Source organism: Hemitrygon akajei, chromosome 5 (genome assembly GCF_048418815.1).
Source record: "Hemitrygon akajei chromosome 5, sHemAka1.3, whole genome shotgun sequence".
Lineage (NCBI taxonomy): Eukaryota > Metazoa > Chordata > Chondrichthyes > Myliobatiformes > Dasyatidae > Hemitrygon > Hemitrygon akajei.
The window spans coordinates 142,883,951-142,906,074 of record NC_133128.1 but is presented as its reverse complement, the minus strand read 5'-3'; positions in this window follow the sequence as shown (position 1 = coordinate 142,906,074).

Sequence of the window (22,124 nt, the reverse complement as noted above, 5' to 3'; positions counted from 1 at the left end):
AGCAAACTTGTTTGTCCTCTGTCTCCGTCTCAGCAAAGGGTCTTTGACCTGAAGCAATAACTCTGGGTTCTTCTCCACGCTCACTGTCAGACCTCTAGAGTGCTTCCAGCATTTTCTACTTTTGTTTCAGCGTTTTGGCTATTGGAAAGAACTTCCCGTTTTACTGCTAATCAATTTCCTCTTCTGTTCGTTTAGAGTTCTGAAGTAATAAATTAGACAGGAATAATGCTGGAATTATTCAGCAGGTCAGGAAGCATCTGTGGAAGGAGAAACAAAGTGATTGTTTCCTTTCAACGGAGTCAGGGAAAGTTGGTGGTAAATAAGTTTTGAGAACTCTAGAGAGGAGGCGGAGGGGAGGGTGGCTGTGATTGTGTTAAGTGCAGGAGAGTTTATGTGACAAAAGGAATGATGAGAGAAGGTGATGGATATTGGCATCAGCAACGAACGAGGAAATGAGAACCGTCTGGAGGAGGTGTTTATGGGAAAAGCAGAAATGGAAACTGAGACTGTTAGACCTGATGTGGAGTCCAGAGGCCGCAATGTGTCTCTTTTGGAAGATAAAGTGTTGCTCCTTGAACTCCATTGGAATAGTGTAGGAGGTGAGGGTCAGTAGGGTCAGAGTGGGAGTGGATGGTGAATTAAAGTGACAGGGAACTTGAAGATTCAACTAATGCTTATGGACTTAACAGAGGTTTCCACAGAATGGACTGTGGCTTGTCTCCCTGGTGTAGTGTAGGCTGTATTGTGAGCATTGACAGCAGTACACGAACCCGAGAGAGAAGAATGAGTGAATCACCTGGAAAACACGTCCGGGTTCCTGAACGGTGGCTTGAGAGGAGGTAGAGGGGGAACTGTTGCTGATTTGCAACAGTATCCCCAAAGCTACTGAAGATCTATCACAACAGAGTTACCCTGATCCTCTGCCATAACGCAATGGATCCCCCATCGTTCTCCGTTTGACTCCAGAGACCCGGGAGAAGAGAACTGATGTACACACTACAGTGCAGTGCTGTACTTTACTGAGAGAATACTCTCAAACTCTCAAATCCTCTGATTTGATTTGATGCAAATGATGCCTTTCATACAGCATAAAACATAGAACATTACAGCACAGTACAGACCCTTCGGCCCACAAAGATATGCTGACCCTTAACCAACTCTAAGATCAATCTAACCCTTCCTTCTTACATAGCCCTCCATTTTTCTATCATCCCTGTGCCTATCTAGGAGTTTCTTAAAGGTCTAGAAAGTATCTGCCTCTGCCACCACCGCTGCCAGTGCATTCTATGCATCCAAAACTTTCTGTGTAAAATGCAACACGAGTGAATCTGCAGATGCTGGAAATAAATAAAAACACACAATGCTGGCAGAACTCAGCAGGCCAGACAGCATCTATGGGAGGAGGTAATGACGACGTTTCGGGCCGAAACCCTTCATCAGGAGTGAAGTAACATGGGATGGTCGAGGGGGATAAGAAGTGGGGGGAGGGATGAAGTAGAGAGCTGGGAAGTGATAGGCTGAAGGGAAATGGGCTAGGGGGAAGGTGGAAAATTATGGGAAATAAAAGAGAAAGAAAGGTAGGGCTGGGGGGAGATTATAGTGAGGGGGGAAAAAGAGAGAGAAAGAGAACCAGACTAAAATTATAGATAGGGATGGGGTAAGGGGAGTGGGGGTGACGGACTCTCACGACTACCTAGACTATTCCTCCTCCCACCCTGTCTCCCGCAAAAATGCTATCCCTTTCTCTCAATTCCTCTGCCTCCGCCGCATCTGCTCTCAGGATGAGGCCTTTCATTCTAGGACAAAGGAGATGTCTCCCTTTTTTAAAGAAAGGGGCTTCCCTTCGTCCACTATCAACTCTGCCCTCCATCACGTCTCCCGTATTTCACGCACCTCTGCCCTCACCCCATCCCCCCGCCAGCCCACCAGGGATAAAGTCCCCTTGGTCCTCACATATCACCCTACCAGCCTACAGATCCAACGTATAATCCTCCGTAACTTCCACCACCTCCTTCGGGATCCCACCACCAGCCACATCTTCCCCTCCCCCCCCCCCCCCCACTCTCGGCTTTCCGCAGGGATCGCTCCCTACGCGACTCCCTTGTCCATTCATCCCCCCCATACCTCCCCACCGACCTCCCTCCAGGCACTTATCCCTGCAAACGGAAGAAGTGCTACACCTGCCCCCACACTTCTTCCCTCACCACCATCCCAGGCCCCAGACAGTCCTTTCAGGTGAGGCACCACTTCACCTGCAAGTCAACTGGGGTGATATACTGTATCCGGTGCTCCCGATGTGGCCATTTATACATTGGGGAGACCCGCCGCAGACTGGGAGACCGTTTCTCCGAACACTGGCGCTCGGTCCTCCAGCAGTGGCGGGATCTCTCTGTGGCCACACACTTCAATTCCACAGACCACTCCCACTCTGACATGTCTGTCCATGGCCTCCTCTACCGTCAAGATGAGGCCACACGCAGGTCGATGGAGCAATACCTTATCTCCCGCCTAGGTAGCCTCCTGCCTGCCGGCATGAACATTCAACTCACTGACCTCCATTGATACCCCTGCCCCCCCCTTACCCCATCCCTATCTATAATTTTAGTCTGGTTCTCTTTTTCTTTCTTCTTCCCCCCTCGCTATAATCTCCCCCCAGCCCAACCTTTCTTTCTCTTTTATTTCCCATAATTCTCCACCTTCCCCCTAGCCCATTTCCCTCCAGCCTATCTCTTCCCAGCTCTCTACTTCATCCCTCCCCCCACTTCTTATCCCCCTCAACCATCCCATGTTACTTCACTCCTGATGAAGGGTTTCAGCCCGAAACGTCGTCACTACCTCCTCCCATAGATGCTGTCTGGCCTGCTGAGTTCTGCCAGCATTGTGTGTTTTTATTTCTGTGTAAAATACTTACTTTTGACATCCCCCTGTATTTTCCTCCAATCACCTTAAAGTTATGATTTCTCTGTATGTTTTGATGTTTCAGTGTACATATGACAAATAAAGCTAATCTTTCTTTCTCCAGCCCGCAGCTCCGAGCTCTGAGCAAGGGTTCCTAACCTGAAATGTTAGTTGGTCCCTCTTCCCGCAGATGCTGCTTGACTGACTGGCCGAGTTCTTCCAGCATTTCCACCTTTGTTCAATGGAAACTGAGTCTGGTTTCAACATTTCATCCTTTCTTGGATTCTGCAACTGGAACATTCATTATCCCTCTGTCCAGTAAGTTCTAACTCAGTGAGGGGTGCAGCCAGTGGCAAACCTCGGTCATGTGACCATTACTCATGAGGGCTGAGACAGGAAGTCATTCAAAGGGAAGCTGGTCTTGTCCGTTTGCACAATGACTAAACCCAAACAAACAACTAAAGTCACAAACATGAGGGGGACTCACCCTAGTTCCCCTGATAAGAGTCATAAAGTTACACAACATGGAAACAGGCCCCTATGATGCAAATGGTCCCTGTCGACCAAGTTCCCCATCTGAGCTAGCCTCATTTGTTTGGCCTGCATCCCTCTAAACCTTTCCTACCCATGAGTCTGTTGAAGTGCCTTTTAAATGTTATGAATCTACTGCCTCAACCACTTCCCCTAGCAGCTCTCTCCATATACACACCGCCTCTGGGTAAGAAAGTTCTTAATTCCCCAAAAAGACTTTGTGACTTTACCCTCATGGTTTTATGCATCATTCGTGTCTCCTACGCTCCAACGGATAAAGCCACAGGCTGTTCAGCCTCCCTCTATATCTCAATCCCTGGCCACATCCATAAGATCATAAGTCCATAAGATATATGAGCAGAATTAGGCCATTCGGCCCATCAAGTCTGCTCTGCCATTCATTCATGGACTGATCCAATTCTTCCAATCATCTTCGCTTCCTTGTCTTCTCCCCATACCCTTTGATGCCCTGGCTAATCAAAGAACTATCTATCTCTGCCTTAAATGCACCCAATGACTTAGCCTCCACAATCACTCATGGCAACAAATTCCACAGATTTACCACCCTCTGACTTAAGTAATATCTCCACATCTCTGTTCTAAATGGACGTTCTTCAATCCTGAAGTCATGCCCTCTTGTCCTAGACTCCCCTACCATGGGAAATAACTTTGTCGTATCTAATCTGTTCAGGCCTTTTAACATTCAGAATGTTTCTATGAGATCCCCCCTCATTTTCGTGATCTCCAGGGAATACAGCCAACAGCTGCCAGACATTCCTCATACCCTTTCATTCACAGAATCATTCTTGTGAATCTTCTCTGAACCCTCTCCAATGTCAGTATATCCTTTCTAAAATAAGGAGCCCAAAACTGCACACAATGCTCCAAACAACACACACAAAATGCTGGTGGAACACAGCAGGCCAGGCAGTATCTATAAGGAGAAGAACTGTCGACATTTCGGGCCAAGACCCTTCGTCAGGACTAACTGAAAGGAGAGATACTAAGAGATTTGAAAGTAGTGGAGGAAGGGGGAAATGTGACTTTGGTTCCTTGTGGGAATGGGACCTTCTCTCGGGGTCTCACAACTGGCTGTTATTCGATATACCAAGGACGCGGCCTAGGAGACTAGTTTGCCTTCTGGGTTCTGGGATTTCGTGGCTCTGGAGGTGGGCGGACTTGTGGGCAGTCCCTCTGCGGGGAATTGATGTGTTGTGGGAGACGGACGATCAAAAGCAGCGAGCTGGCTCTGGCTACGTGCCCAGAGACCTGAGTTCTTTGGGCACAGAGCTCGGAAAAGGCAACACAACAGACTTTTAACATCATAAATCAGGGAGTTGTTTGTTACGTCCTTACTCTCGCTGTGAAATGGAGACACCTCTTTTTCTCTTATTAGGGAGAGAGAAAGTCTGTGATATGTCAAATTACCAGGTGAGTGGCAGTGCAAGTCTGTGTCTTTACTGATGCTTTGCTGCACGCTTGAGTGCTCGATGGGGGGGTCAATACTTTTTTGCTGGTGGGGAAGGGGATGGTGCTTTGCTGCTGCTTATGCATGGGAGGGGGAGCCAGGGTGAGGGGGGGGGTTTGGGGTTCTAACATTTAACTGTCATTCATTCTTTGGTGCTCTCCTGTGTTTTCATGGATGGTTGTGAAGAAAAAGCATTTCAAGATGTTTATTGTATACATTTCTCTGACATTAAATATACCTTTGAAACCCTTGAAATGTGGTCTCACTAATGTCTTGTAGTACTATAATATCCCAACGTTTATACCCAGAGCCCTGATTATTGAATGCCAGCATGCCAAAAGCCTCATTCCCCACCCTGTCTACTAGTGACGGTACTTTCAGGAACCACGGACTTGTAGTCTTCGATCTTTCCATCCTACAACACCCCACTCACTGTGAAGGCCGTCCCGAAACGCAACACCTTGCACTTACCCAAATTAAACTCAATTTGCCATTCCTCAGCCTACTTACCCAGCTGATCAATACTTTGCTGTCATTATCGATAACCATCTGCACTATCTACAACACCATCTACTGTAGTGTCAGCTTCACTCGCAGGGCAGCACTCTCTAAGTGTGTGCCTCAGGTATGTTTGTCCAGTTCTTCTGGAGCTGGGCTGAGACACCTCAGATACATTGAGGATCGGGGTAACTCTGATGGATCTTACAATAGTGTTTGATGCTGTGATGAAGGAAGTGTGGTGTATTTAGCATCCAGGCAATCCTTAGGGTCCTATCTACTAATTTCAAAACATGCTCGTTCTGGATATCTGAAATAAAACAGCCAATAAAGGAATTGCCCAACAGATCAGGCAGTGGCTGTGAAGAGATGGGAAGGTATTCAAATTCCCAACCATCAATTTAATTTGTTCTTCTTTACCCCCGTCCAATTTCTACTTCAAGTGATCTGGAAATGTTAACATAGACAGTCAGTGAAAGGTCAGAGTACCCCGGGGACTTTTCAGTTTCCTAATATCTCAATTCTAAATGAATGTACTTTCCAATACAAAACAGAGTTTTGATATATCAGCCTGCCAGATGAATCAACTTTAAAAAATATATTTATTGCAAATGCTAGTACTTGGAGTCTGGATAGATATCAGTAAAACGGTTTGCTCATCTTAACCATTACTCTATATATTTCAGAGCAAGGTTAAAGTTACACAGCCAGATAATCTAGGGAGTGAACACCAATTATTAGTTTTCAGCTGGTACTTTGCAAAACATGACAAGTACTTTTTCTTAACATTAGCTTTTCAGTGATACACTCTTACTGTGACTTTAAATGATTATATTAGTCAACAACCTTGAAGAGATGCTCTCAGCAGCACAGTAGCGCAGCGGCTAATGCGACACTATCACGGCACCAGCTGTGAGATTGGGTTTCGATCCCTGCCACTGTCTGCACGGGGAAGAGTTTATACATTCTCCCCGTGACCACATGGGTTTCCTGCAGGTGCTCTGGTTTTCTCCCACATTCCAAAGGCATACAGCTGGGGTTAGTGACTTATCAGGTTGCCGTGCTGGTGCCAGAGGCGTGGCAACACTTGCAGGCTGCCCCAGCACTGTTCTCACTGATTAGATTTGACGCAAACCGTGCATTTCTCCGTACATTTTGATGAATGTGTGACAAATAAAACTAATCTTTAATCTGCAGTCATAAAACAAATGAAATGGTCTTACACAAAACCAGCTGGTGTAAATTCCTTTGCTTAGTCACCTATCTCACCAGGTTTCTGTGGTAGTATCATTGTCAGTATATACTCAGACCTCCAGAGAGGGAACTTCTAGTAAAAAACCCTTAACATTGATTGTCACACCCCTGGATAGTAACTGACTGCATCGTGATCTACTTTCCCTTTGAAAGTCTGTTTTAATTCACCATAGGTCCGTGTTGACGATTGCTGGTATTGGTACTGATTTATTATTGTCACTTGTGCTGCGGAACAGTAAGAAGATTTTGCTTCTTTGCTATCCAGTAAGATCATGCCTTTTGTAAGTACATTGAGGCAGTAAAAGGAAACAGAATGCAGACCGTTGTTGCAGCGACCAGACAAAGTGTAGTGTCCGTAAATAAACGCCGTGCTAGGGCCACAATGAAGTAGATTAATAGATCAAGAGTTGTGTTACTGATTCAAAGGTAATGGGTTCACAAGACACATGTGGAGCTGATCAAATGGGCCCAACGCTAGGATGTCACTTTCATGCAGTAGCACTGATGATCAAATAAAACTGTAATGGAGAACAGGTTGTGCTCTTCAAAAAGGCATAAAAAGACATTTGAGGAAGCAGAGCGACATCGTTAACACCACTCAGCAGTGCTGTCATAGTGGGGCAACTGATTGGAGTTTGTATGTTCTCCCTGTGACTGTGTGGGCTTCCTCCAAGTGCTGCAGTTTCCTTCTACATCCTATTTGTGGGTTATTTGGCAGTGGAAATAGCTGCTAGTGTGTAGCTGAGTGAGGGAATCTGAAAGGATAGAAATATTGAGATGAGTATTGTTATATGAGCAGCATCGTCAAGGGGCTGAAAAGCCTCCCAGATTATAAGGAAATATGGGATATTTATACTTCAAAAGTTCTTGTATTACAGTATTCTTGCATGTCCTATGAAGCATGCGAAACAAAGGAGATCTCCATAAAACAACGCCAATATGATGAACAGAGGCATTGTCACTGAACCTGCAGATGCAATACTCAGACGTCACCTTTAAAAGGCAAATGACAACTCTGTACTGGGTATGGACAGGGCAGGCCTGCATGGGCATGTTTTACACTCATGGAAACGCGAATCGTATGCTGTCTCTCCAACTATTTCCAGGGCGCATAGCCAACATACACACAGTGACACAGGTTCCATAACTAAGACATGACTGTATAAGCTGCTCCACTGCCACATGCTAAGAGGAAGAGGAAAGTGAGACATGCATTGTCTTTCCAGCAATGTCCATGTCTCCAAAGTGAAAAGAGTAATGTTACACAGAGGCCTGAGTCAACTCCACCACGGACCTTGCTGCAAACGGAGGAAGATTGGGCATGGGGCTAGGGACTCCATCCCATAAAAAAACCCAGAGCTACAGAAACACCAACACAAGTTCCAAGGACCTCATCCCCAGGAGATCTGAAGATGGGCGACACCTGGAGGTAATGTGAAAGACTGGCCCAGGACAGAGGACTCTTGTAAGCTGTCCTCGGTGGCTTGTGCACAAGTAGGGGTGATAGGCTTAGGTAAGTGAGCAAGAGGCCAGTCAGAAGTGTCACAGTCACTCTGGTTCTCCCTCTTATATCTGGAAATCAGCTTTCTGTGCAAACTTCTTTAACAATTATTGCTAGCTTTGAGTGTCAGAAAACTGCAGGTTCTCAGAATGTCGATGTAAAGTAATTAATCCTCTCAAACAGCCTCAAAGCACAAATACCTCAATAAGCATTTTAACAGATGCTTTGTTCAGGGACCGGGGAGAACATCAAAGCTCAGAACTGAACAACCAGAAGACGTTTGCTCTGCCTAAAGGTCCCTCTCACTGGAAGCTCACATTATGATGTGTTGTAGATGTATCACCAGTGATTGCAGGTCCACCCAAGATCAGGGTGAGCCAAAGGTCTAATCTGAGCTCAAGTCAACCAGACAGTAAAATAAAATAAATAGGTCTCACTTGGCTGTGGTGGGATTTGCAATCCAGCTCCAATGGGTGAGGCACTAGTTCTGAATGGAACATCTTTACATGTCACTCAGCTATCCAGCAAACGTCACCTTTTTTTTTGGAGACTTTAAAGGAACATTAACATCCTGCTAAAGTAATAGATATTTGCTTTCTGCATTCCTCCATACAGCTCTCGGAAAAATACTACATTCATATAACAGTCGGTAATAACACAAAGCATTCCAATATTTCATCCTGTTACAGACATTGCACCAGGGCGGAGGTCAATCTTCCAGCTTTCTCTGAAAGACCACATGAAGGTAATCCTTTTTATTAGTAAAGAAACAAACTTGTATTTTATTTAACGTTAACTTTATTTGTGTCCAGTACATTGAAACATCAAAGCATACATTGAATTGCACCCAACATGTGGAACGAGCTAACAGCACAAGCGGTGATTTCAATATTTAAGCAAAGTTTGGATAGGTACTTAGATGGTAGGGGTATAGAGGGCTATGGTCCTGGTGCAGGTCAATGGGGGTAGGCAGTTTAAATGATTTCAGCTTGAACTAGATGGGCTGAAGGGCCTATTCTGTGCTGTACTTTTAGACCATAAGACATAGGAGCAGAATTAGGCCATCTGGCCCATCAAGACTACTCCGCCATTCAATCTTGGCTGATCCTTTTTTTCTATCTCCTCCTCAACCCCACTTCCCAGCCTTCTCTCTGTAACCTTTGATGACATGTCCAATCAAGAACCGATTCATCTCTGCCTTAAATATGCCCAACGGCCTGGCCTCCATAGCTGCATGTGACAACAAATTCCAAAAATTCACCACCCTTTGGCTAAAGAAATTTCTCCGCATCTCTGTTTCGAAAGGGTGCCCCTCTATTGTAAGGATATGCCCTCTTGACCTAGACTCTCTCACCATGGGAAACATCCTTTCCACATCTACTCTGCTTATGCCTTTCAACATTTGAAAGGTTTCAATGACATCCCCCCTCATCCTTTTGAATTCCAGTGAGTACAGACCCAGAGTCACCAAACATTCCTCGTATGATAATCCTTTCATTCCTGGAATCATCCTTGTGAACCTCCTCTAGACCCCCTTCAATGCCAGCACATCTTTTCTAAGATGAGGGGCCCAAATCCATTCACAATACTCAAGGCCTCACCAGTGCCTTATAAAGCCTCAGCATCACATCCTTGCTCTTGTATTCTAGACCTCTTGAAATGAATGCTAATATGGCATTTGCCTTCCTCACCACTGACTCAACCTTCAGGGTGTTCTGCACAAGGACTCCCAAGTCCTTTGCCTTTCAGATTCTGTGATATTCTCCCCGTTTAGAAAATAGTCCACCCATTTATTTCTACTTCCAAAATGCATGACCATGCATTTTCCAACTCTGTATTTCATTTGCCACTTTCTCGCCCATTCTCCTAATCAGACTAAGTCCTTTTACATCCTACCAGTTTCCTCAACACTAACTGCCCCTCCACTTGGCAACAAAGCCATCTATTCCATCATCTAAATCATTTACATACAGCATAAAAAGAAGTGGTCCCAACACTGACCCCTGCAGAACACCACTAGTCACTGGCAACCAACCTGAAAAGATTTTTAAGGCCTTCTGAAATTCCAAATATGTAACATCAGCTACGTCCCCTTTATCTATCCTACCTGTAATCTCTTCAAAGAATTCCAACAGGTTCGTCAGGCAGGACTTTCCCTGAAGCAAACCAGGCTGACTTTGTACTATCTTGTCCTGTGTCACCAAGTACTCCATCACCTCATCCTTAACAATTGACTCTGACATCTTCCCAACCACTGAGGTCAGGCTAACTGGTCTATAATTTTCTTTCTGCTGTCTTCCTCCTTTCTTAAAGAGTGGAATGACATTTGCAATTTTCCAGTCTTCAGGCACCATGCCAGAGTCCAATGACTTTTGAAAGATCATTTCTAATGTCACCACAATCTCTAACACTACCTCTTTAAGAACCCAGGATGCAGTTCCTCTGGTCCGGGTGATTTATGTACCTTTAGGTCTTTCAGCTTTTTGAGCACCTTCTCTCTTGTAACAGTAACTGCACCCACTTCTCTTCCTTCACACACTACAACATCAGGCATACTGCTAGTATCTTCCACAGTGAAGACTGATGCAAAATACTCATTTAGTTCATCAGCCACCTCCTTGTCCCCCGTTATTATTTCTCCTGCCTCATTTTCTAGCGGTCCTATATCCACTCTCATTTCTCTTTTATTCTTAACCTACTTGAAAAAACTTCTATTATCCACTTTGTTATTATTTGCTGGCTTGCTTTCACATTCCATCTTTTCCCTACTAATCATTTTTTTAGTTGCTCTCTGTAGGTTTTTAAAAACTTTGCAATCTTTATGTTCCTACTAATTTTTAGATGACCCTATGACTGAAACATATCAGTGAGAATTGTGCTGGGCAGTCCACGCAATGTTCGCCTCTTCTTCGGTGTAAGTAGCCCTTTGGGATTGAGGATGACTTGGTTCACTCCAGTTTTAGGAGCTAGGGTATTGGTTGATGAAGCTATTATGGGAACAGCAGACTCTGCCACAAATGGGGCGGGTGACGAGATAATTTGTTAGGTGACCTAATGCATGGACCCACATCATTTAAAGCGATCTCAAATGCTGCTCCTCCATCTCGGGATCTGAAGGACTAGAGACGTTCCATTTTATCGAGGAAGTTTTGCAAAACTCATTTGTGGGAAACTGGTGTCAGGCAAGCAAATGATGTGTCCTGCTCATTGGAGCTGACTGGGTGTAATTAGGGCTTCAGAGCTAAAGAGGTTGATCTGAATGAGGACCCTGGCACTTTTCCTGCTGGTGGATTTGGAGGTCTCTGTGAAAACACCATTGGTGATATCTCTCCAATTCTATAAGTGATCCATACCTCGGAACATGAAGGAGATCAGGGATCTCTGCAGCTCTGCAGACCATACATCTTGTGCCAGGTTTGAGCTCAGTGGCCAAAGGCTGTGCTGGTTCTCCGTTTCATCATCAATATCTGCTTTGCTAGATATGGCTCCTGTGATATGGGGAACATTTCCACATTTTCCGGTCTTGTCATGGACGAATATTGGCAGAGGCTAGTGTTGTATGGAAAAGATCTTTGGTCTGCACCCATTAAGTGTAAGATGCATTATCTTGCTATACTTCATTAAGAAGAGCAATGGGAAAATGACACAGCTTTGCTAGACACTAGTCTGTACTTAAACTTACCCTGTTATAGACCCTGTCAGTAAGTTCATGGTTTGCATGCAACTTCAAACAGATCAATGATGGAGACATATTTCTATTTGAGAAGGGTGCTCCATATTTTCTCTTGATGGACAGGCTTTCGTAAGGACAAAGAGGCCCAAAAAAGCAGTCAATGCTGCCCTTTGCAGTATTATTTGCAAGTAGCTACTGGTGAATATCATTCTATTCAGAATCATAATCAAGTTTAATGTCATTGGCATATGTCATGAAATTTGTTGTTATATGGCAGCAGTACAATGCAATACATAATAATAAAACTGTAAAATTACAGTAAGAAATGTGCATATATATATTTTATAAAAGTTAAATAAAATAGGTAGTGCAAAAAGAGAGAAAATAAAGTAGTGAGGTAGTGTTCGTGTGTTCAATGGTCATTCAGAAATCAGGTAGCAGAGGAGAAGAAACTATTCCTGAATCGTTCAGTGTGTGACTTCAGGCTCCTGTACCTCCAGTTTAAGATGGCACTACTACAGGCATGTGACATCTTACTGGTAGTTAGAAAGGCAAGAAATTCAACTAAAAACATTACTACTAAGATCTTTTCTGAAGAAAATTGTGGTAAGCTGTCACCACAAACAATGAAGGAGCATGTGGAGGCAAAGCTGATTGGAAGGGTGGGCCATGCTGGGTCATCACAAAGCTGAAACGCAAGATGTTCAAAATGGGGCTGCAGGCAGAGTTGTTATCTCTGTCGGAGATGGAGTTGGACTGAGCGAATTGGAGAGGAGTCGATGCAGAAGAGTTTCGATGCCCACCCACCTAACCCGGGTGAGTGGGTGGATCACTCGAAGCACCGAGGCGATTTGGTGAGATCGAGAGTGGCTTTGGGCTGGACAGCAGCTGTGCTGCTGAGATCAAAGCTTGGGCACATTCCAACAGCCCTGGGGAGCGGATCTAAGGACCCAATCTGGTTCAGAATGCTGTTGTTTGCTTCTATTGTGTACATGACGGTGTTTCTTTTTTCTCTTTCTCTGCAGAGTGGTTTGGTCTTTCTTTTTTTTAATTGCACTCTTCGGGTTTCTTATTTTTGTAACTGCCTGTAAGCAGACACATCTCATGGTTGTATAAGCTATAAATTCTTCAATAATGAAAGTACTTCGAATCTTGAATCAGAATCAGAATCAGGTTTATTATCACCGGCATGTGATGTGAAATTTGTTAACTTAGCAGCAGCAGTTCAATGCAATGCATAATCTCGCAGAGAAAAATAAATAATAATAATTTAAAAATAATAATAATAATAATAATAATCAATAAACAAGTAAATCAATTACGTATATTGAATAGATTTTAAAAAACATGCAATAACAGAATTTGCTGTATATTAAAAAGAAATGAGGTAGTGTCCAAAGCTTCAATGTCCATTTAGGAATTGGATAGCAGAGGGGAAGGAGCTGTTCCTGAATCGTTGAGTGTGTGCCTTCAGGCTTCTGTATCTCCTACCTGATGGTAACAGTGAGAAAAGGGCATGCCCTGGGTGCTGGAGGTCCTTAATAGTGAACGCTGCCTTTCTGAGATACCGCTCCCTAAAGATGTACTGAGTACTTTGTAGGCTAGTACCCAAGATGGAGCTGACTAGATTTACAACCCTCTGCAGCTTCTTTTGGTCCTGTGCAATAGCCCCCCACCCCTCCCATACCAGACAGTGATGCAGCCTGTCAGAATGCTCTCCATGGTACAAGTATAGAAGTTTTTGAATATATTTGTTGACATGCCAAATCTCTTCAAACTCCTAATAAAGTATAGTCGCTGTCTAGCCCTCTTTGTAACTGCATTGATATGTTGGGACCAGCTTAGGTCATTAGAGATCTTGACATCCAGGAACATGAATCTTTGAATCATCCCTGATGGTAGCAATGAGAAAAGAGCATGTCCTGGGTGATGGGGGTCCTTGTTGATGGATGCCATCTTTTTGAAGAATCGCTCCTTGAAGATCTCCTGTATGCTGGGGGGAGCAATGTTCTGTAGCTTATTCTGATCCTGTGCAGGGTGTTCCCTCCCTCCACCATACCAAATGGTGATGTAGCCAGTCAGATTGCTCTTCGTGGTACGTCTGTCAAAATTTGCAAGTGTCTTTGGTGACATACCAAATCTCCCCAAACTCCGAGTGAAATACAGCCATTGTCATACCTTCTTTGTAACTGCATCAAAATGTTGGGCCAGGATAGCTCCTCAGAGATATTGACACCCTTTCCACTTCTGATCTCTCAATGAGGACTGGAGTGTGTTCAGTCGTCTTACAGTTTCTGAAGTCCACAATCAATTCTTTGGTCTAACTGACATTAAGTGCAAGGTTGTAGCTGCAACATCACTCAACCAGCTGATGTAACTCGCTCCTGTATGACTCCTCGTCACCATCTGAAATTCTGTCAACAATAGTTGCATCACCAGCAAATGTATTGATGGCATTTGAGCTGCACCTAGTCATGAATGAAGCGAGAGTAGAGCAGTGGACTAGTGAGACATTCTTGAGGTGTGCCACTGTCAGTGAGGTGGAGATGTTATTTCAAATCCGCACAGACTGTGATCTTCCTGAGAGGAAGTTGAGGGTCCAGTTGCAGAGGGAGGTACAGAGACCCAGGCGTTGGTGCTTTTTGACCAGGACTGTAGGAATGGTTGTGTTAAATGATGAGCTGTAGTCAATTAACAGCAGCCTAACATAAGTATTAGGATTGTCCAAGTGATCCAAGGCTTTGTGAAGGTCCAAGGAGATTGTATCTACTGTAGACCTATTGTAGCGATAGGCAAACTGCAGTGGGTCCAGGTCGTTGCTTAGGCAGGATATGATTCTAGCCATAACCACCCTCTCAAAGCACTTCATCACCATAGATGTGAGTGCCACTGGATGTGCCACCATAGATGTGAGTGCCACTGGATGGCAGCCCACCCTGCTCTTCATGGGCACTGGTATGATTGTTGCCCTTTTGAAGCAGGTGGGAACTCCTGACAGGAGCAATGAGAGATTGAAAATGTCATTGGGGCCTATAGCCTTGTGAGGGTTCTCCTTCCTGAAAGACATTCTGACGTTGGCCTCTGTGACAGAGATCACAGGGTCACCGGATGCTGTAGGTACCCTCATAGCTGTAGTTTTATTCTCCCTTTCAAAGCGTGCATACGAGGCATTGAGCTCACCTGGGAGTGAAATATCACTGCCATTCATGATGTTTGGCTTCACTTTGTAGGAAATAATGGCCTGCAAACCCTGCCAGAGTTGGTGTATATCCAATTCCACCTCCAGCCTCAATCAGAATTGTTATTTTGCTCTTGAGATAGCCCTCCATAAGTTGTACCTGGCCTTCTTGTGTAGTCCTACAGACTAGCATGCCACTGATCAAGCCCTCAGCAGACTACAAACCTTCTGGTTCATCCCTGGCTTTTGATTTGGGTATGTACAGTATGCTCTTGTAGGCACAGACTCATCCACACAGGTTTTAGTGAAGTCAGTGACAGCTGTGGCATATTCATTCAAACTCAAAGATGAATCCCTAAATACTGACCAGTTCACAGGCTCAAAGTAGTCCTGTAAGTGCTCCTCCGTTTCCCTGGTCCATACCTCTTGGTCCTCACTACCAGTGTTGCGGTCTTCAATCTCTGCCTATTCTCAGGGAGTAGAGATACAGTTGGGTGATTGACTTTCCAAAGTGTGGGCATGGAATGGCACGATAAGCATTCTTGATGGTCGTATAATCGTGGTCCAGTATGCTGGTTCCTCTGGTTCCACAAGCAGTATGTTGGTGATAATTATTTAGAGACTTCTTCAAGCAGGCCTGGTTAAGACCCTCCAAATTGATGCAGAAGGCAGCAGGGTGCGCTGTTTCATGCCTGTTGATTACATCACTTAGTTCACTAGAGTCTAAATGATAGGGGGCCTGAGGTGGAAGGTGCCAAGATAATGGCTGAAAACTCCCACGGCAGATAAAATGGATGACACTTGATCGCTCAATGTTCCAAGTTGGGTGAGCAGGACTGGGACAGAATCATCACGTTCGTGCACTAAGAGGAGTTAATCATAAAACATACTCCACCTTCTCTGACTTTGAAAGATTCAACAGTCCAATCTTGGCAGTGAATTGTGACGCCAGTAAACAGTATTACTGCGCCCGGAATGGCAAGAGAAAGCCAAGAGTCTGAGAAGCAAAAAAAAATTAACGGTTTCTGATGTCCCTCTAATACAGCAATCTTCCTCTGCGGTCTTCAGTTTTATTTTCCAGAAGTTGTACATTTGCCAGTAGAATAGACAGTAGTGAAAGTCAGAATCCTCTTCTCCTTAATCGAACTTTTAATCCAGCGTGGCATCCTCTCTTCTGCTGTCTTAAAGGGCAACCACACTTGTGACGGGAAACTGCCGTCTGAGGTTCGTCAACTTTAAGTAGTGATAGATTTTTGAAGTGCCTCAAAACGATATTGCTTACTGTATTGCCCATGGCTGTAGCTGTGGATCTCAGCTCTAGTAGTCTGAAAGGGCAATATTTGAAGTTTTCATCGGAGCTGCTCACACGAGACGCCTTTTTAATAATGCCATTGGAAAGACTTTTATTAAATTGACTTTATTTCTTACATCCTTCACATGAGGAGTAAAAATCTTATGTTACATTTCTGTATGAATGGGCAATGTGCAAATTATAGTAATTTGTAATAAATAGTACGTACAGTAAGATATACAACAGGACAGTCAATAAAGATTAGAAACACAGTTGTGTCAGTGTGAATTAATCAGTCTGATGGCCTGGTGGAAAAAGCTGTCCCGGACGCCTGTTAGTCCTGTTAGTACCGTTTTCTGGATGGTAACAGCTGGAACAGTCGGGTGACTTGGGTCCCCAATGATCCTTTAGGCCCTTTTCTTGCACCTGTTGCTGTAAATGTCCTGAATAGTGGGAAGTTCACCACTACAGATGTGCTGGGCTGTCTACACCACTCTCTGCAGAGTCCTGCAATTGAGGGGACTACCGTTCCCATACCAGGCAGTGATGCAGCCAATCAGGGTGCTCTCAATTGTGCCACTGTAGAAAGTTCTTAGGATCTGAGGGCCCATACCAAACTTCCTCAACCGTCTGAGGTGAAAGAGGCACTGTTGTGCTTTTTCACTGCACAGCCAGTATGTACAGACCTTGTGAAATCCTCGGAGATGTGTATACCAAAGAATTTAAAGCTGTTCACCCTCTCAACCCCAGATCCATTGATGTCAATAGGGGTTAGCCTGTCTCCATTCCTCCTGTAGTTGACAACCAGCTCCTTTGTTTTTGTGACATTCAGGGAGAGGTTGTTTTCTTGACACCACTGTGTCAGGGTGATGACTTCTTCTCTGTGGGCTGCCTCATTATTATTTGAGATTAGGCTAATCTTTAATTAGCGGATTGGAGCTGTGGGTGGTGGCACAGTCATGGGTATACAGAGTGGGTGGCCAGGAATGGGGAGCAGTATGGCTGGAATGGGGGCAGATCTGTAATGGGGGGTGGGGTTCAGGTATGTAACAAGAAGGGGCCGGGTGTGTAACCAAAAGTGTCTGTGCATCGGTGCCTCTGATCCAAAAGAAGAAGCAGGGGAACTATGGTAACTTCGTAGTTTGGATTCAGAATCAGCTTCCACTAGGAGACACCGGGTTGTGGCGGAGGTCAGTGACCAATGGAATACTGGGATCAGTGCTGGGACCTCTGTCTCTTTGTGATAAGTATAAATGGCTTAGATGAAAACATACAGTTAATGAATGGGCTAGCAAATCCATAGATGACACAAAGATTAGTAGAGTTGTAGACAGTGAAGAAGCTTATTAAAAGATACAGCAAATATAGATCAGTTAATGATTAAGGGCAGGGAAATGGCAGATGGAGTTAAAACTGGGCAAGTGTGAGGTGATGCACTTTGGGACATAAAAGGGAAGGGGTAAGCATAAAGGTACTGATAGGGCCCTTACAGCATTGACATACACAGGGATTTGGGGTCCAAGTCCATGCTCCCTGAAAGGCCACACAAATAGTTGAGTTGATAAAGAAGGCATATGACAAGGATGCCTTCAGTGGCTGGAGCATTGAATATAAGAATTAGGAAGTCATGTGACGGCGATATGAAAACTACATTATGCCACTTCTGGAGTATTGCATGTAGTTCTGTTCTCCCCATTACATGAAGGATGTGGGTGCTGAAGGGGTTCATCAGGATACTGTCTGGATTACGGGGTATGAACTATAAGGAAAGGTTAGACAAACGTGAGTTTTTTCTCTCCAGTGGCAGAGACTCAGGGCAAGCAATCAGAATCTTTTTCCCAAAATAGAAATGTCAAATATTGAAGGACATGCATTTAAGGTGAGAGAAGGAAAGTTTAAAGGAGATGAATGGGGGCACATTTTTACAGAGAGACTAGTAGATGCCTGGGTCAATAGTAGCTTTTGAGAGACTTTTAGCCACATGAATTGGCAGCAAGTGAAGAGAAATTTCTCAGGTGCATGCAGAAAAGATTTAGTTTCATTCAGCATCATGTTTGGCATAGACATCATTGGGCCAAGTGCCTGTTTCTCTGCTGTACTCTTCTGTGTTCTATGAATAAGTGTGCAACTGAGAGAGTGGGAGATGTGTTCAAAGATGGGATTCAACTGGGAGAGGGGCAATAGAGAAACCAGGAGTCAGGGCAAGTGGGAACCAAGAAAAGAGAGAGGCATGTAACCAGGAGCGTAAACAGGCATGCAATCGAGGGAAATCGAGGGAAGTACAGGCGTGCAACCAGGAATAAGGATATTTTGTAACTGGGAGTGGAGGTAGATGTGCAACTTCTATTGTTTTATATTGTAGATATAAAATAAATCTATTGTCATAGCACGTACAGTATATGCTAATATACTAGCTTGAGATTCACTTTTTTGCCAGCACTGCTGCCACAAAACATCGCCATATGTTGCCAGTGCCATCTTTGTATTTCAATCAGAAGTGAGGGCAGATTACGAAAGGCATTTATCTTGCACCTTTCACAACCTGAGGGTGACAGCGGGGTGTTTTCTTTGATGCCTGTGATACACAACATCATGTTAAATCAAATGATTGTTGAAGGCTCCTATTAGTTTACATTTTCATGACATCTGCTGTACCACTCCCTTTTCAACTAAGAGGCGAATCCCACTCAGGCCATTAGTGATAATATTGTGGATTAAAATTTCTTGTCAAATATTTCCTGGTAGTCACACTACCTTTGTACAATGGAAATCCACAATAATAGAAATTCCAAATGTCACGTGTGCATCCGGAAATGTCACACAAACTTCCAGTAGACTTCCACAGGCTCTGTTTATTGCTTTTACTTACCCACATGGTATGTTCACCCTTTGTACATCAGTGGCGATATAAACCAAGTTCTAATAGCTTAATAAACGTGAATTTTGTGATAAATATCTGTGGAAAACTTGTGAGCCCTCCTCCTTCACAGATTCCTTCCCTCCCAGTTTTCCTCAGTGCAACAGCGTATTATCCATCCCTGAGCCACAGCTCTAAAGGAACGCATAGTATGCATTATAACTTAGGCTGTGTACTGTGAGTACAGGAATGACACAAAACTGAAATGAAAATATATTGTGAGGCACTGGGGCTCTGCTCTTTGACTGGTATAAAGCCAGACATCAGCAGCTTACCTTCAGAACTTTGTGTAATGTCTTAATGGTGTAGTGAAGGCACTCATCCACACTGGGATTTCAGTGGAATTAGAGTCGAATGCAGAGACTGGAGTCTGTCCCACCAACCCCACAGAGCGGAGGAAAGTTTGTAAGTGGGACAGGAAGGCACGGGAACAACTAAATGCTCTCACTGTTTCTACGGCAACCGTTTTGGCCGCCAGGCAGTACACCTGAGCAATCAACTTCTAGAAAAGTGTACTCCACTTAAAACTTGAGAACAGTGCACAACATTAAAATAATCTGCTTGGAAAAAGAAATTAGCTCAGGCTTTTGGCAGGCAGCCAGCTTCCCCTGTGAGCCAAGTGGTGGGGGGGTGGGGGTGGTGTTAGCTTTTCCAGGCCTGGACAGTGTCTCACAGCCTCGCTCTTGCCTTCAATGACCTGATTCACGCCAACTCTCAGCATTTTCTCTCAGTCCGTCAACGCAATAAAGAAACCCGGCCCATGTCTGGGGGTAATCGCCCCAGGATATTACTTGCAAACAAGTTCTGCCATGGCAGTGAGCCTCTGTGACACATAACTGAGCCGACCACATTCATTTGAAGGAGCTTGTCTGTAGAGAATAACGCAAAGCCTTTTCATTCCCTGAATGCTGTGACCAAGTAATATAAATTAGCTGCTTTTGTTACTTCCATTTACATCAGCAGTGTGGCGTGAATGGAATAGGCATGCTGGTCTTTTTTTTAACCCCTTTGGAAGACTGCCAATTCAAAGAAGTATCTTTGTCTAATGGCTAACTCTAAAATTGAATTACTCACTGCTCCTTTTTGAAGGAAAAGTTTCCCAAATGTGTGGATAAAGTACACATTGTTGGGACGTGCTGTTCACAATGCTGATGATGGAATTCATGAATCACAACAGCTAAAGCAGTTGATTAACCGATCAGTTAGCTACTGGCGCACACAAGGTCAGATGTATCAGCTAATCAGACAGCCCTCTGTGTAATCCACAAAATAAGGCTCAGCCTATCTCGGGGCGCAAGAGCACACACTACTGGACACAGCCAGTGGGAATTCTAGACCATGTTCCATATCAGTTTCAAGATTCAAGATTGTTTAATGTAATTTCCAGTACACAAGCATAGAGAAGATGTTAGATATAAGAAGCAGGAAGTAGGAGGGGCTTGTGAGAAATATAGGGTAGCCAGGAAGGAGCTAAAGAAAGGACTTAGGAGAGCTCGAAGGGGGCATGAGAAGGCCTTGGCATGTAGGATTAAGGAGAACCCCAAGGCGTTCTATGCGTATGTGAAGAATAGGAGGATGACGAGAACAAAGGTGGGACCGCTAAAGGCTAAAGAGGACAACATGTGCCTAGAAGCGGAGGAGGTTGGGGAGGTCCTAAATGAATACTTTGCTTCAGTATTCACAAGTGTATAGGATCTTAATCAGGATGGGATCGAAGTAGATCGGGCCTGTGTGCTGGACAATGTGGAGATTAAGGAAGAAGTGCTGGATCTTCTTAAAAGCATTAAGATTGATAAATTCCCAGGGCCGGATATGATACACCCCCAGGTTGTTGTGGGAATTGAGAAAAGAGATTGCAGGAGCGTTAGCTATGATCTTTGAATCCTTTTTAGCTGCAGGGGAAGTGCCGGAGGACTGGAGAATGGCAAATGTAGTTCCCTTGTTTAAAAAAAGGTAATAGGGAGAAACCTGGGAACTATAGACCAGTGAGTCTTACGTCGGTGGTATGCAAGCTACTGAAAAGGATTCTTAAGGATAGGGTCGACGAGCATTTGGAGAAGTACAGTCTACTCATTGATAGTCAACATGGCTTTGTGAAGGGAAGATCTTGTCTCACGAGCCTGATTGAGTTTTTTGAAGAGGTAACAAAAGAAATTGATGAGGGTAGAGCAGTGGATGTGGTCTACATGGACTTTAGCAAAGCATTTGACAAGGTCCCTCATGAGAGACTCATCCAGAAAGTCATGAGGCATGGGATAAGTGGAACCTTGGCAGTTTGGATTAAAAAAAATTGGCTTAAAGGAAGAAAGCAGAGGGTAGTTGTGGAAGGAAAGTATTCTGCCTGGAGGTCGGTGGCTAGTGGAATGCCATAGGGATCTGAACTGGGACCCCTGCTATTTGTGATTTTTATAAATGACCCGGATGTAGAGGCAGAAGGATGGGTGAGTAAGTTTGCGGATGACACAAAGATTGGAGGAGTTGTGGATGGAGCTGTAGGTTGTCGAATGTTACAAGAGGATATAGACAGACTGCAGAGTTGGGCAGAAAAATGGCAGATGGAGTTCAATCTGGACAAGTGTGAGGTGATGCATTTTGGAAGGACAAACCAGAAGACTGAGTACAGGATTAATGGTCAGTTACTTAAGAGTGTGGATGAACAAAGGGACCTTGGGGTTCAAATCCATACATCCCTCAAGGCCGCTGCTCAGGTTGATAGGGTAGTTAAGAAGGCCTATGGGATGCTAGACTTCATTAATAGGGGGATTGAGTTCAAGAGTAGAGAGGTCATGTTGCAACTCTACAAATCTCTGGTGAGACCGCACTTAGAATATTGTGTTCAATTCTGGTCACCTCATTATAGGAAGGATGTGGAAGCTATGGAGAGGGTGCAGAGGAGATTTACTGGGATGTTGCCT